This window comes from Micromesistius poutassou, assembly GCF_964030765.1.
Source record: "Micromesistius poutassou genome assembly, chromosome: 11".
Taxonomy (NCBI): Eukaryota; Metazoa; Chordata; class Actinopteri; order Gadiformes; family Gadidae; genus Micromesistius; species Micromesistius poutassou.
This window is the reverse complement of record NC_140281.1, coordinates 11,840,795-11,853,489: the sequence shown is the minus strand read 5'-3', so window position 1 is coordinate 11,853,489 and position 12,695 is coordinate 11,840,795. Positions and strand designations below refer to the sequence as shown.

The 12,695-nt window shown below is 45.8% G+C and overlaps 1 protein-coding gene across 1 annotated transcript in view; it reads right to left on the bottom strand.

Annotated features, from left to right (window-relative positions):
* jcada (junctional cadherin 5 associated a) overlaps nucleotides 1-10,658 on the bottom strand; it is a 31,079-nt gene extending 20,421 nt beyond the window's left edge. Inside the window, exon 1 of the mRNA XM_084475443.1 lies at nucleotides 10,523-10,658. The gene's annotated coding sequence lies outside the window, so the exon portion shown is untranslated. The remainder of the gene's footprint in view (nucleotides 1-10,522) is intronic.
* Between the last annotated feature and the right edge of the window lie 2,037 nt (nucleotides 10,659-12,695).

Here is a 12,695-nt window from a genome sequence, read left to right as displayed (position 1 = left end):
TGTGGCCTGTGCTGTAATGGCATCTGTTCATTAAAACTCAAGGTCAGCAGTACTACTAGTACTACTACTATGACTGCTACTACTACCAGTACTACCACCAGTATGACTACTACCTCTGTTACTTCTACTACTACTACTACTCTGCAACTCCTTGTGTTTCCAGAGTATAATCTGTCTCCACTGTACCAAACAGTCTCACTGGTGTCTGTTTTCCATTGTGCAATGAAGCAGATACACATGCTGCTCATGTGCAACGCATTGAAATGTGGCGTTGAGACGCTGATGTCATCACTCCGTTCGCTCGTTGAGGTTTTGAGGGTTGAATGTTCGAGGGGAGCCTGGGTGGTGGCAGTCGCCATCTCCATCTTTTTTGTGAGTGGAGCGTAGTTTTTCCAACCGGGTTTATACCGTGCCTATATTTAACCCAAAATACCCAATCCGTCCTTTTTGTACATTCGCACAATGTGCAGTAGAGCAGCTGGCTTGCTTAAACACAGGAACTAAGGAGTATAGCTAAGTCTTTGGTTATTTTATGTCTGGGTTGAAATCCTTTTTTTTTTTTTGTATAAATGAATATTTCAGTGCAAGTTCACTCAGGACAAGTCACACATCAAAGCCTTGAAAACGTCGCAAGAAGCTACCCAGATTTAAACAGAGCAGATAATTGGTTTTGGGCGGCCATAATGTTAGCCATGTATAATTGTAGCTAACAAAGCTGGCCGTGCCACTTCCCACTGCTTGGCAAGGGACAGCAGAGATTAACATCGTAGGTAAGTGCCACCTGGCAAGAGCGGTCCTGCCGGTGCCCTCCTGTTAATACGCGGCCAGCGATCATCTCAGAGCTGGCCAGCAGCGATTTAACTTTTGTTTTGAAGGCCATTTTGTTAGATATGGATTACATTAATCTCCATGGCAAAAAGACAACGTTGTGCACACAAATGTGCACACTGCATTACAGTAAGGATAGGATAGATAGAGGATGGCAGAGGGTGCTATTCTTGATCGTATTGTATAATTTATTGTAACAATATCTTACCCCGAACACATTGTCTTTAAAATAAAACTAAAATCGCCAGACTCATTGAAAAGTATCTATGACCACTTATAACAAAGGTTTGATGCTTTTCAAGCTTTAGGATTTGCCAAGCTGCACTCGATAATATCTTAAAACTGGCCTCATCGACCGACATTTCCTATCAGAATCTACCCAGAGAACTGTAATTATGACTATTTTAGGATCTTGAGACGACTCAGTGACCACTGCAACCTCTCCATCTACCTCTCAGAACCACAGGGGCTCAGCCAAACCCAAACAATCCCACCACAATGTCACAAGAATGCAAAACTGTTTTTAAGTTGCATTGCACAATTGTAGGACAATTGCCTTCACAAGCGCACATTTGAATCTGCAGTGTGTATAACCGTCCCAAACATTTGTTTTTTTGTTGGGACTGGGACTGTGGCCATGTGTTCTTTACTCACCAACCATGCGGTGTGTTCTGTCTGATACAAAATGTTATGTATACTAAGCTTATTGGAGAAAGAAACAGATAAATCTGTTGTTCGCCCTATCGTTTGGAGTTGGCAACTTTCTGGGTTATAGGAAGTCTCGAGAGACCATGGAAGTTACCTCATCATATCCTAACTCTGGTTATCTAATCGACTCAGTTTCTTCCTCCCGGAAAGCTTTTATTTTCTTAAAACCTGATCTCAGTGCAACTGGCCAGTGGCTAACTCAAAAAAATCTGAGCGGGGGGGGGGGGGAAATGTGTCCAATGTTCAATCAATAGAATAGTTCTCTTTATTGTACACAGGGCTAGAGAATTCAACGCTTTTCAGGTAGAATTTTCAGGCCCATACTGCACAACAAAAACCCTGCTTAACCCAGCTGTACATCAACAAAGTGAATGCCCTGAAGATTTGGTTTTGACGGAGTAAAGTGCCTACTGTAACTCGTAACAGATGTGGAGAGGCTCCGAGTCCGACACTCCCCCAGTGTCGGGGAAATTCTCCCACCCAGAGGGCATCTGCTCAGGAGATCTGAGGCTCCGACCAGGAGTATTCCCTGCACTTTTTTTTGTGTTGTCTTTTATTTGTGTTTTTAATTTGGTGCGGATGGTGCTAAGGGTTTTGGTTGTTGCTCTAAGGTGAGAGATCAGCAAAGAGCAGGGGTAAAGGGGGTAACTCTAAACACAGTAGGATCATGCAAATCCCCGTCTCACCTTTGAACCATGGGCGTAAACAGCTGCCTGGTGTTGATGCTGAGATTCACTTTGATCCACCTTGAACCACTGCTTCGTTTCATATACTGTGGGAGAGTTGATTTTTGGGAAAACACAGTATACTGCCCATTCATAGGACTTTATCCATCTGTTTGCCTATATAGGAGCTACACAGGGATTGTTGTTGTGGGCTTTGCATCTCGCAAGGTTATGCAGATAAACCCTGTGGCCCACATGGTCCTTTCAGACCGAACAATCACTGAAAAATCACTGAAATGTAGCCCTTTGGCTGTGGACCTGCTAGGCTGCATCTTAGGCATACAAATAATTATTGGGAGAGTGGAACCAATGGGGTGGAAATTGACTAATTTTCTCCTCGCGCTAATTGCTGACTGAAGAGAACAGCCAGACGTTTGGATTAGGCCATTGGCCCTCTGGGATGTCTTGAAGGGCACTGCAATGTCAGCGGCTACTTGCCATTGGTTAACATTTAAGACCACAGTGACTTACGCTACATCAAGTTTGATATGTTTTCTTAAGGGCCGGTGATGTATGCAATAATGCATGGATTTAAGCCAGGGTTAAACCTACAACCTTTCTGATTATAATTGGTTAGAGACCAATTATGAACACAACCAGGTCAGCGCATGTTGCAGAGTTTATAGAACATGGCAACTGGCCACTATGTTAATGTATTTGCAAATACTGAATGTGAGACCTCTGATGATCTCTCGCATTGTATGAAATTAATTTGTAATCATGCCCCAAATGACGTGTTTCCCCTGAGCAAAATATTCTAGAACTCTGCTATATGAATCACAAAGAAGAAAAAAGATGGGCAAGAAATGCCTTCATGCGAAAGACAACCTGGCCAGCCCGATGTGCCCAACAAACTTGAACCAAGGGCCCCTGATGCCAGTGATGATATCAGTAAACTCCAGAGAGAAACTACTCGAGATGAATAGTTACGGCTGATTCAAGAGTTATGGCGATTCACTGCGCATTAACGTTCTCCAGCCACGACATATTCATCTCAATGCAAAAAACTGTCCCTCTTGATTTATAACTGCGCACATGTCATGTCTGGGAGTTGACAAGTCTGTCTCCAAGCATGCGTGTTTGGATGGCATCCCGGCCGACACACACACACACACACACACACACACACACACACACACACACACACACACACACACACACACACACATAAGTGCTCTCCAGAAGGACTGCCCGCTTCCAGACGACTTGGTGAATGACTGTGTGTATTTTGCCATCCCGATGTGTTGTTTGCCCTCCCCCCTGCTCCTCCCACTATCACAGGGTTGTTATGTGGCAAAATACACATTTCCAGTAATGCACATGATGATCACTCTGAGTGTAGCCAGTTCCTCTGTTTCCCATTGCTTATTATAGTAATGCACATGCACACATGCGTGCACTCAAACACACACACACACACACACACACACACACACACACACACACACACACACACGCACACACACACACACACACACACACACACAAACAGCAAACAAAAAGGAAAATCCCACGTATACACATACGCATTGTTGATCAGAAAGCATAGGGAACAGTAAATAAGAGGGAGGCAAACAAAAAGCTGCCTACACATACGTAGTTAGAGCAGCACTGTAGTCATGCCAGCACACATAATTGCTCCTCTATAATGGTACATCGACTGCACAATATAATTATATTTGTTTTGGGCCGCCAACCTATTTGGTGGATGACATAAAAAAAAAAATCATTACGAAAATTGAAGGTAATTTGATTTTCTTTTTTTGTGTTATTATTATTTGCAGGCGCACCAGACCAATTCAAAGACTAAACACGATCAATAGTTTGCAGAGGCATTTTCTCAGAGGGGCTGCGATGGTGACGCAAGTCTATCTCTGGCCAGTACCAGGCACAAACCCCCGTAATCACTACTCCTTTACCTACACACAAATGCACACTCACACTCAAGCAAGCACACACACACACACACACACACATAGCAACCATGTCAAAATCAAGCATCTCCATCACATCCCGCTGTCCACCTACACCCTGGCCAGTGGTGTGTGTGTGTGTGTATGGGGGAATAGAAGGAAGGAAGGGGGGACGGGAAGGGGGGGGTTGTGACGATGAGCATGCCGGAGGACTGACATAGGATGAGATAAGTTACATCTGGAGGCACAACAGGGGCCTCCATTCAGCAGCCGAGTGGGGGCCAGAGTCACCAAAGGCACAGATGAGAGGGGCCCCTCGAGCAGACCCTCACGCTGGCACTGTCTCTCCCTCGCACTTGCAGCTCTCGCTCCCTGGAGGGGGTCATCCCTATGTTCCCCGGGTCCAATGATCCCCGGGTCCTATGTTCCCCACTTTGTATGTGACTGGGGAACATAGGACCCTTTTTTTAAAAAGACCCTTTTTTTAAAAAGGGTCCTATGTTCCCTGCTTTTCCCAAAAAGGGTCCTATGTTCCCCGCTTTGTATGTGACTGGGGAACATAGGACCCTTTTTCAAAAAAAGGGTTCTTTGTTCCCCGAGAGGTGAACATAGGACCCGGGGAACAGAGGACCCTTTTTCAAAAAAAGTGTTATTTTTTCCACCATCAGTGCTGATTGCCATCAGTTACAGGCCGTTTGATGCGCATATCCAAATAGGCCTAGATGAGCAGAGATTAGGCTGTAAATTGGCTTTTGTTTTTGTCATGTTTGGACAGTTTAAATAAACGAAACTAAATAAACAATAAATACAAATAATAAATACACTAAATACCAATAATAAATAAATAATAATAAATACACTAAATACTAATGTATGTGTGAAACTGCATAGAAATAGCATGTGGATTGTGGAAACATTTTTTTCCATATGGGGTAAGATAAGATACAAGATACAACAATTTACAGCCTAATCTCTCCTCATCATATTTGGATATGCGCGTCACGTGGCCTGTAATCTACCATAACAAAATGCTGAATTAAATCAGCGAAGGCATAGTCTTATGTCATGCAATTCGGCAATTATGGAAATTATGGTGGAAAAAATAAGTCCTTTCTAAATATTATTAGGACCCGTTAAGGAATTGCATAGGACCCTTTTTCAGAAAAAGGGAGATGTTCCCTGGTATGTATTGTGACTGGGGAACATAGGACCCGGGGAACATAGGTACGCTCCCCTCTGGAGCACTAACAGCACTAAAGTACAGCCTACGGAGCGTCTCTCACAGCCCAACATGATGTTGTTGTTCAGCCACACTGCCTCTAGCACTGCCTCTCCGTTCTCTTCCCGGACACCGCCGCCTGCCTCTCCATTCACTTCCGGCACGGAGAGGCGAGCACAAGGCCGGCTCACGAGGCGAGGAGAAAGGAATAAAGAGGAAAGAAAAGAAAGAAATAACTGACCAACAAAGCCACAGGATTGCCAAAGAGCCTCTCCAGAGCCTGCCTATCAAAACTAAAGTGGAATTCCAACATAGCTGAGGGTGATGATAACATGTTTGTTTCTGTCCAAACCTGGGACCTCTAGGAGAGTAGGTCTGCCTTTTACACACTGTGTGTGTGTGTGTGTGTGTGTGTGTGTGTGTGTGTGTGTGTGTGTGTGTGTGTGTGTGTGTGTGTGTGTGTGTGTGTGTGTGTGTGTGCATGTGCAGAGGTAATGATGTATCCTGAAAAGCGCGTGTCATGGGGGTACTATATCAGTTACTCCCTCATACACTCGACACACTTGTACAAATGCCCCATACACATGCAACTTGTCAAATGAGTGGGAGGAAACATGGATCCCCCCTCCTCCACATGTGCATACACACACACACACACACACACACACACACACACACACACACACACAAACACAGCCATCCTTCCTGGCGAAGACATCAAACAATGTTCTTTGCTCCATGGGGTCAAACTGGCGTGAGAGATAGATGAGTGACATCGGCTGATGAAGTGTATGCGTGAACATACAGAGTATACACACGCGCACAAACCACCAGAAATGGTTGGGATTCCTTCCCAGGTTTTCTCAGGACCAGACCTCCAACACTGACACGCTGTTGTAGTTTTCTTCTTCCCAGAGTACTTGTTTGGTGAGTAATCGTAGTGTCAGCCCGTGGGCACCCATTCCTGCACCCACTATCTCCACATCCAGCCTCCTGGCCCACGTTGTGCTGATCGGCATGCATGCAGCTCTCGCTGCAGATGGGAATACACAAGACTCAGCTTTTTCTTCCCAAACTGATGGGTTTTCTGTATAATCTTGACTGGAGTCATGCAGTGCAACATGCGCAGGGCCCCTACTTGCGTTTTTCTCTATCGCCAGTGATCACTCTTAAGATATCACATTAAGGGATTTTTCTTTTTAGTTGAATGACCTGAATGTTGAACTTACTGTACATCACTTGACCGAATTGTAGAACTAAAACCAGATAATGGCCAAGGAAGGAGGACAAGAAGCGTAAAAATAGAGTGAGACAGAGAGTGAGACTGAGAGCACGATGAGGAGGGGGGGAAGGGGGCGGGGGCGGGGGTACATAGAGGTACTTACTTGGGAGTGAGTGGGAGAGAAACCGCGCGAGCGTAGCTAAACCAAACCACCCCGGCACATTTTCAAGCTCAATTGAACAATAAATCACTTTAGGCAAGGAAAATATGACACTGTCATTTTTCGTCTGCTCCCAATGTGTGTGTGTGCGCGTTCCTTTAAGGTAAAGAACCAAAACAAAACTAAACTAAACTCAGCCGAGGGTCTGGTACTCGTGTCTAGCCAAGGAATTGTAGAAGAAAAGCTTGCTATGTCATTCAGCACACTGCGTGGAATCAAACCTTTTTCCGGCTAGGATTGTTGTTGCTCTGCTATGGTGGAGGTCTGTGGTGAAGCGATGGTCTCGGGGGGGAAGTTAAAGAACACTCCACCATTTTTCCAGAGCTGTGGGTCCGTACAGTAGAACGAAGCTGGGAGGCTGTCGGTTCTGTACAATGTATAATTCATGCGTCTCGCTCAGCTGTGGCTTTCCAGCCGTTCGTGAGTGCGTGCCTGTGTGTACGCGATTGTGTGTGTGTGTGTGTGTATGTGTGTGTGTTTGTTTCTGTGTGTTTGTGTGTGAGTATGTGTGTTTGTTTCTGTGTGTGTGTGCGTGTGTATTAGTGTGTGTGCGTGTGTGTGTTTTTATTTGTGTGTGTGTGTGTGTGTGTGTGTGTGTTCTGCAGTCCTATGTGAGTGTGTGTGTATGTGTTTCATGTGTGTTGCGTAAGTGTGTTTGTGTGCGTGTTTGTGTGTGTGTGTCGGTGTGTGTCGATGTCGATGTGTGTGTGTGCGCGCACAATGTGAAGAGGCTGAGCGGGGGAAGCAGGGGTCTAAATAGGGATGCCTCCATTGTTGTATCCTGCCCCGCCCAATGATGACTCCTTCCCATCTGTGCGATGACAGCCCCCATGAAACGTGCATGATGTGCACACAGGCTCGTGCACACTCACTCCGAGCACACTCTTCAATGGCACAAACACAAGTAGTTCACAGAAAAGCATGGTGGGATATTGCCCACTCCACCGGTAGCAGATGGGGATCTGGGCTGGAGGCCATACACAGTGCAACACCACTGATTCAAAGTATATTTCTGTTTTCTCAAGGACATTACTGTGTAGTACTGTCTAAATACAGAACTTACTGTCTTAGAAGTCCCTCTTTTAATATTACTAATGCTGCACCACCCCTCAAGGTGAACTGCTTTCTTCACTATGGACACAGAACAGAGAGAAACTGGTTCATTCAGAAAGACACTGAATTTGTTTTGAAATACGCCGATTCAGCGCTGCTTTGAAGAGGCAACCGACCGCCACGCCTGGTGCAGCTGGAGGGTCAGAGCAGAATACATGCACGGCGTCTTCAAAGACTTGCCACTGAAGGGAAGGAATCCATTAACTTCATAATAATGTTTTAACTCGGTCTCCACCCAGTGCCAACTGGGGTGCTGTATAAGATGTAGTCTCCCACTAAATTGATGATGATTTGCCTGTTTACGACGTCTGAATGATGTTTATTATGATTCAACAGAAAATGTAATGCCTGGATCATTTTCCCAGTTGAAATGCCCATAATGGAACTGAAGAGGTAACTTGAGCCAGCAGATTGTAAATGGGTTCAATATTGACTCAAGGATTGGCCTACTTGGCTCGGCTTACAGGGAAACTAAATGGATTGGTTCATCACAAGGAATTGGTGAACACTTAGTGCTGGGGGACGCCAAACCTGCAACCCCACGAATGCTGCTATGATAGCACTCCTGATAAGATGATATGAGATGAGGCGAGAAGCTATTCTGACAGCATGATAGGATCAAATGTATTCCGTATTAGTCTGGTGACGATGCATTTCTGCCCCACTAATTACTTATTCAGCGGAGCGGTTGGATGCCTCGCGCATTGACCCATGAAAAAATTAACTCCCAAGGAGTGCTACAGTATCTCTTTTAGCTTTTAGCTGCTCCAGCATTCTCTGACCTGATTTTTTTATTTTGTGCTTACAGACCAGCGGCGTTACTCCTCACACGGCCAAAACAGCGGACGTGTCCTACCACGGAGTAGGAGGGGCGATGAGCAAGGCAACATTTACCAGGCCATTGACCAGGATCTACCCACTGCGGCTGGCTTCGCTGGGAGGTTTGGAGACCCACGTAGCCTGTGATCAGCAGCCAGCCGACCACTGTGGCAGCCAAGAGCCACCCTCCTCCTCTTCTCCATCTCCTCCTCCATCTCCTCCTCTTCTCCATCTCCATCTCCTCCTCCTACACCTCCTCCATCTCCTCCTCTTCTCTATCTCTATCTCCATCTCCTCCTCCATCTCCTTCTCCTCCACCTCCTCCCCAACCTTCCACATCTCATCCTCCTCCTCCCACACGTCCTCCTCCTCCTCTCCCTCCTCTCCCTCCTCCTCCTCCTCCTCCTCCCTGTGTAAACACAGAGCTAATCTGCAGTCCAGCTGCAGCTCAGGGACAGGTTGGAGGAAGTCAAGGAGAGGAGGTGGCCATGAGGCGCTCCTCCGGCAGCGGTGCGGGGCGGAGAGGTGGAGGAGGTATTTCTCAGGCATGATAGAGCTTGTGGCGGTCACGGCTATCTGCGTCAACCCTCCTCTACCGTGACTCCCCGTCTTCCATCACCACCATGAAGATGACTTGCGTTCGTCACACTCATCGTCCTTCAACTACTGTTGGTTTCCGCCTCCCTCTCCCTCCCACTCCATTTACATTGACTGTTTAATGGGGGGGCCGGGCTCGTTAGTGGTGCCTTAAGGTTGCAAATGCAGCTGCTCTTGATTTAACTAACAGTGCCAACACAAATTGCCCTAATGATGCAAGTGTGTGTGTTTGGTTTGCTGGGATAATGTTTTAATCCCTTGCATGCAGAAATACTAATTTGCTGATTGTTATATATACATACATAACTGGTGTATCACTTACATGGATATGAGGGTTACAACAGCAGAAGTCCAAATCTCTTGTCCTCATTCGTAATTCGTAGACCGAATTACTTTCCTGAGAGGCTATTATTTCCTCCTTTTCTACCAATAAACCCACTCTCAGTTTACATGGGAACGCTTGTTTTTCACTTGGACTTGTCAAGGTCAATTCCAATGGTAGTAAACCAAGCAAAACCATATATCATTCAATTTGACCACTATGGAGACTATGCAATAACAACAACAATCTTAAAACCAAGAGACAAACAGAGCCTTCTAAACGATTCAGGGCCAACAGAATGTACGTTTACGAACAATAGGTTTATATATTCAGTATAAACTAACGAGGCAATAAACTAAAATCGTCCACAATCAGTCCAGCCCGGCCCCTTTTTCCAATCATCAAAAAGACCTGAAAGTCGTGACTAGACTGGACCATAAAGCCTGAAGCAGGGGAGACCACCAACGTAGCAGAGCCCTTTGTAGTGGCCGTTTTACTGTCCCGAACTCACCCCCTCACAAACATACACACACACACTCACACATACACCTACACACATGGGTATGATGAGGTTTTACTGTCTAGGGGGGCTCCAGAGCTGCTGAGGCAGGCAGAACAGAAAGCAGGTTGAAACCGACCGAGGAAAACAATGGTACGTTTGGTGCTTTGATTACCAGCTAGCGGTTGGTGCTAAAAACTTCCTGTTTTCCTTTTCCTCTAAAGTAATTAGGCTACAGCCTAATAACATCGCAACAGGTGATTTAGTGGCGCATGTATTAGGCTTTTAAAAGCTTGTACAACACACACATATTATCAAAGATTGATTATTTACTTACGATTTATATCGCTTTTCCTCTTTCAGTTATTTGTAGACAAACAACAAACTTCTACTGAAAAAAATAAAGAAGTAATTTCTCATCTCAGATCTCTCATTCTTTTTTTTGCAGTTTTGTTTGTTTTTTTGTGCGTGTATGAGTGTGTCTATGTGGGAGTAAGTGTGTGTGTGTGTGTCTCCTGGTGTCCTTACTTACTTACTTGTTCTGGACATCGTCTCCCATGGGGGACACGCCCGTTCCTCGCTCTGTGGGAACGCTGCCAATCCACCAACACATTCCAACAGATAACGGCTGGAGAGGAGAGGAGGAAAAAACACAACAACCGCAGAGAAAATGGTATCAGCGTTTGGTGATTAGGATTCCATCGCAAACGTAATAACGGGTGGTTTGAAAACACAGGACTTTCCCAGCACGTTCTCCATCAACATGCACTATTAGGGAGTGAGGTCGTAGCTCCTGGAACAGCTATTTCCATTGGTGGAATGAAAAATAGCATCCATCATAATTACGGTTTCGAGCATGCATATTCACATGCAGTGTACAAGCCAAATGATTACAGAGTGGAGACTCGTTCATTTGTCATGTACATTTAGGAATAGACCACCAAGGAGGTTGGAGAGGTCTGCTGCTGTGTACTGACACTCTAATCATTAGCCTTCGCAACACAACTGTTGTTCATTTTTTACACAAGAACAAAATGAGGAACATGCACAGGGGTTCATTCTGAGGGCCATGGCTGAGCATGCGATAACCAACCAGTGAACCAGTAATGTTTCCATTCTGGTAAACCCTAGTAGCAGGTTGGCTGTATTCTAATCTCAGATCCAGCAGTCCTATTGTGCTACTGCAGAACTGCCAGGAGAAGGCGGGACAGAGCCTGGGCCGGAATCCAGAAACTCCAAGGGGCAGAGTTATGCCTTATTTCCTATTGTAAGGGATATTCTACAATAAAAAAATTATTTTGCGCAAGTGGATGAAGGAGAATGGCATTTATTAAGTATGTTTTTAGTGGTCAGTTTACGCAGTGTTGATTTGAAACCTTTACAGTTTTTTAGAGTTAACTTCTGTTGGCCCCAGTTTGTGTTCGCCAATTACGCTCCGGCATCATGATTGGTCAAAACAAATATGAAGTGAAAGAAAGTGAAACGGACCGTTCGCCCAGAATTGAGCTCCTCTGCTATCAGACGTTAGATATTGATCTAACGTCTGATCTGTGAGGCAAGCTGTTTGCAAACCGTCCATACAACAACAACAACAACAATCAGTCTGTGTTTGTTATTGGGATGGACATGGAGTGGGGTCACTAGACCAGCTTTGATCCAAGCTCCAAAGTAAATAGGAAATGAAGGGGATTCTTTTTCTTTCTTCCCATGTCCCCGAGGTGGAGGAGAAATCTGCTAATAAACTGCTCAGGGAGCGGCAGAGCGCCGTCCTGCTCAGCACAACGTGGCTCACGTACTCGTCGCTGATTGGCTGCCAACGCAGCTCATGTTGGAGGAGAGGGTTTCTGTTGTACAGGGAAATGTGTGGTCTAAATGATTGGGACCAATCACATCTATGTACTCATCAGTCCACCCATAAAATCGATGAAGAGGAAATAGAAACAGTGGTGGTGGCACTCGACGATGGTGCTGCCGCTGGTGGTGGTGGTGGTGGTGGTGTAGTCTCATTAGGGTCAGATTTAAGTTAAGGCGGGGGACGTGCGCTCGCACAGGGGGGGGGGGGGGGGGGTCATAGAGTTAATCCTCAGGGTCTGTCTTCTAGGTCAGTGTACTTAGATCCCCTGCTCCCCCCCTCCAGAGTCAGGGAGGGGACGGTGTTGGGTGTGTGTCTGGATGATAAGGAGTTCCACTAGTCTGTTTGCTCACTTTGGCTCTGGCACTCATCACAATAATCTGGCCATTGGGAAATCCAATAAACATACAAACAAAACAGGTCCTCAGGAGAAACACCACCATCGCTATCGTGTTCCACATGAGCACACAATGGCTGTTTTTAGGAGAGCCTCTCCAAGTACAGATAGGAGAACAATGATCTTGTGTGTGTGTGTGTGTGTGTGTGTGTGTGTGTGTGTGTGTGTGTGTGTGTGTGGTGGGTGTGTACACAGGGTACCTTTCCAAGCCTGAAGAGAGGAGGAGGAGGCTGTATACCTCCAAGCCAATCTCTCTCCTGG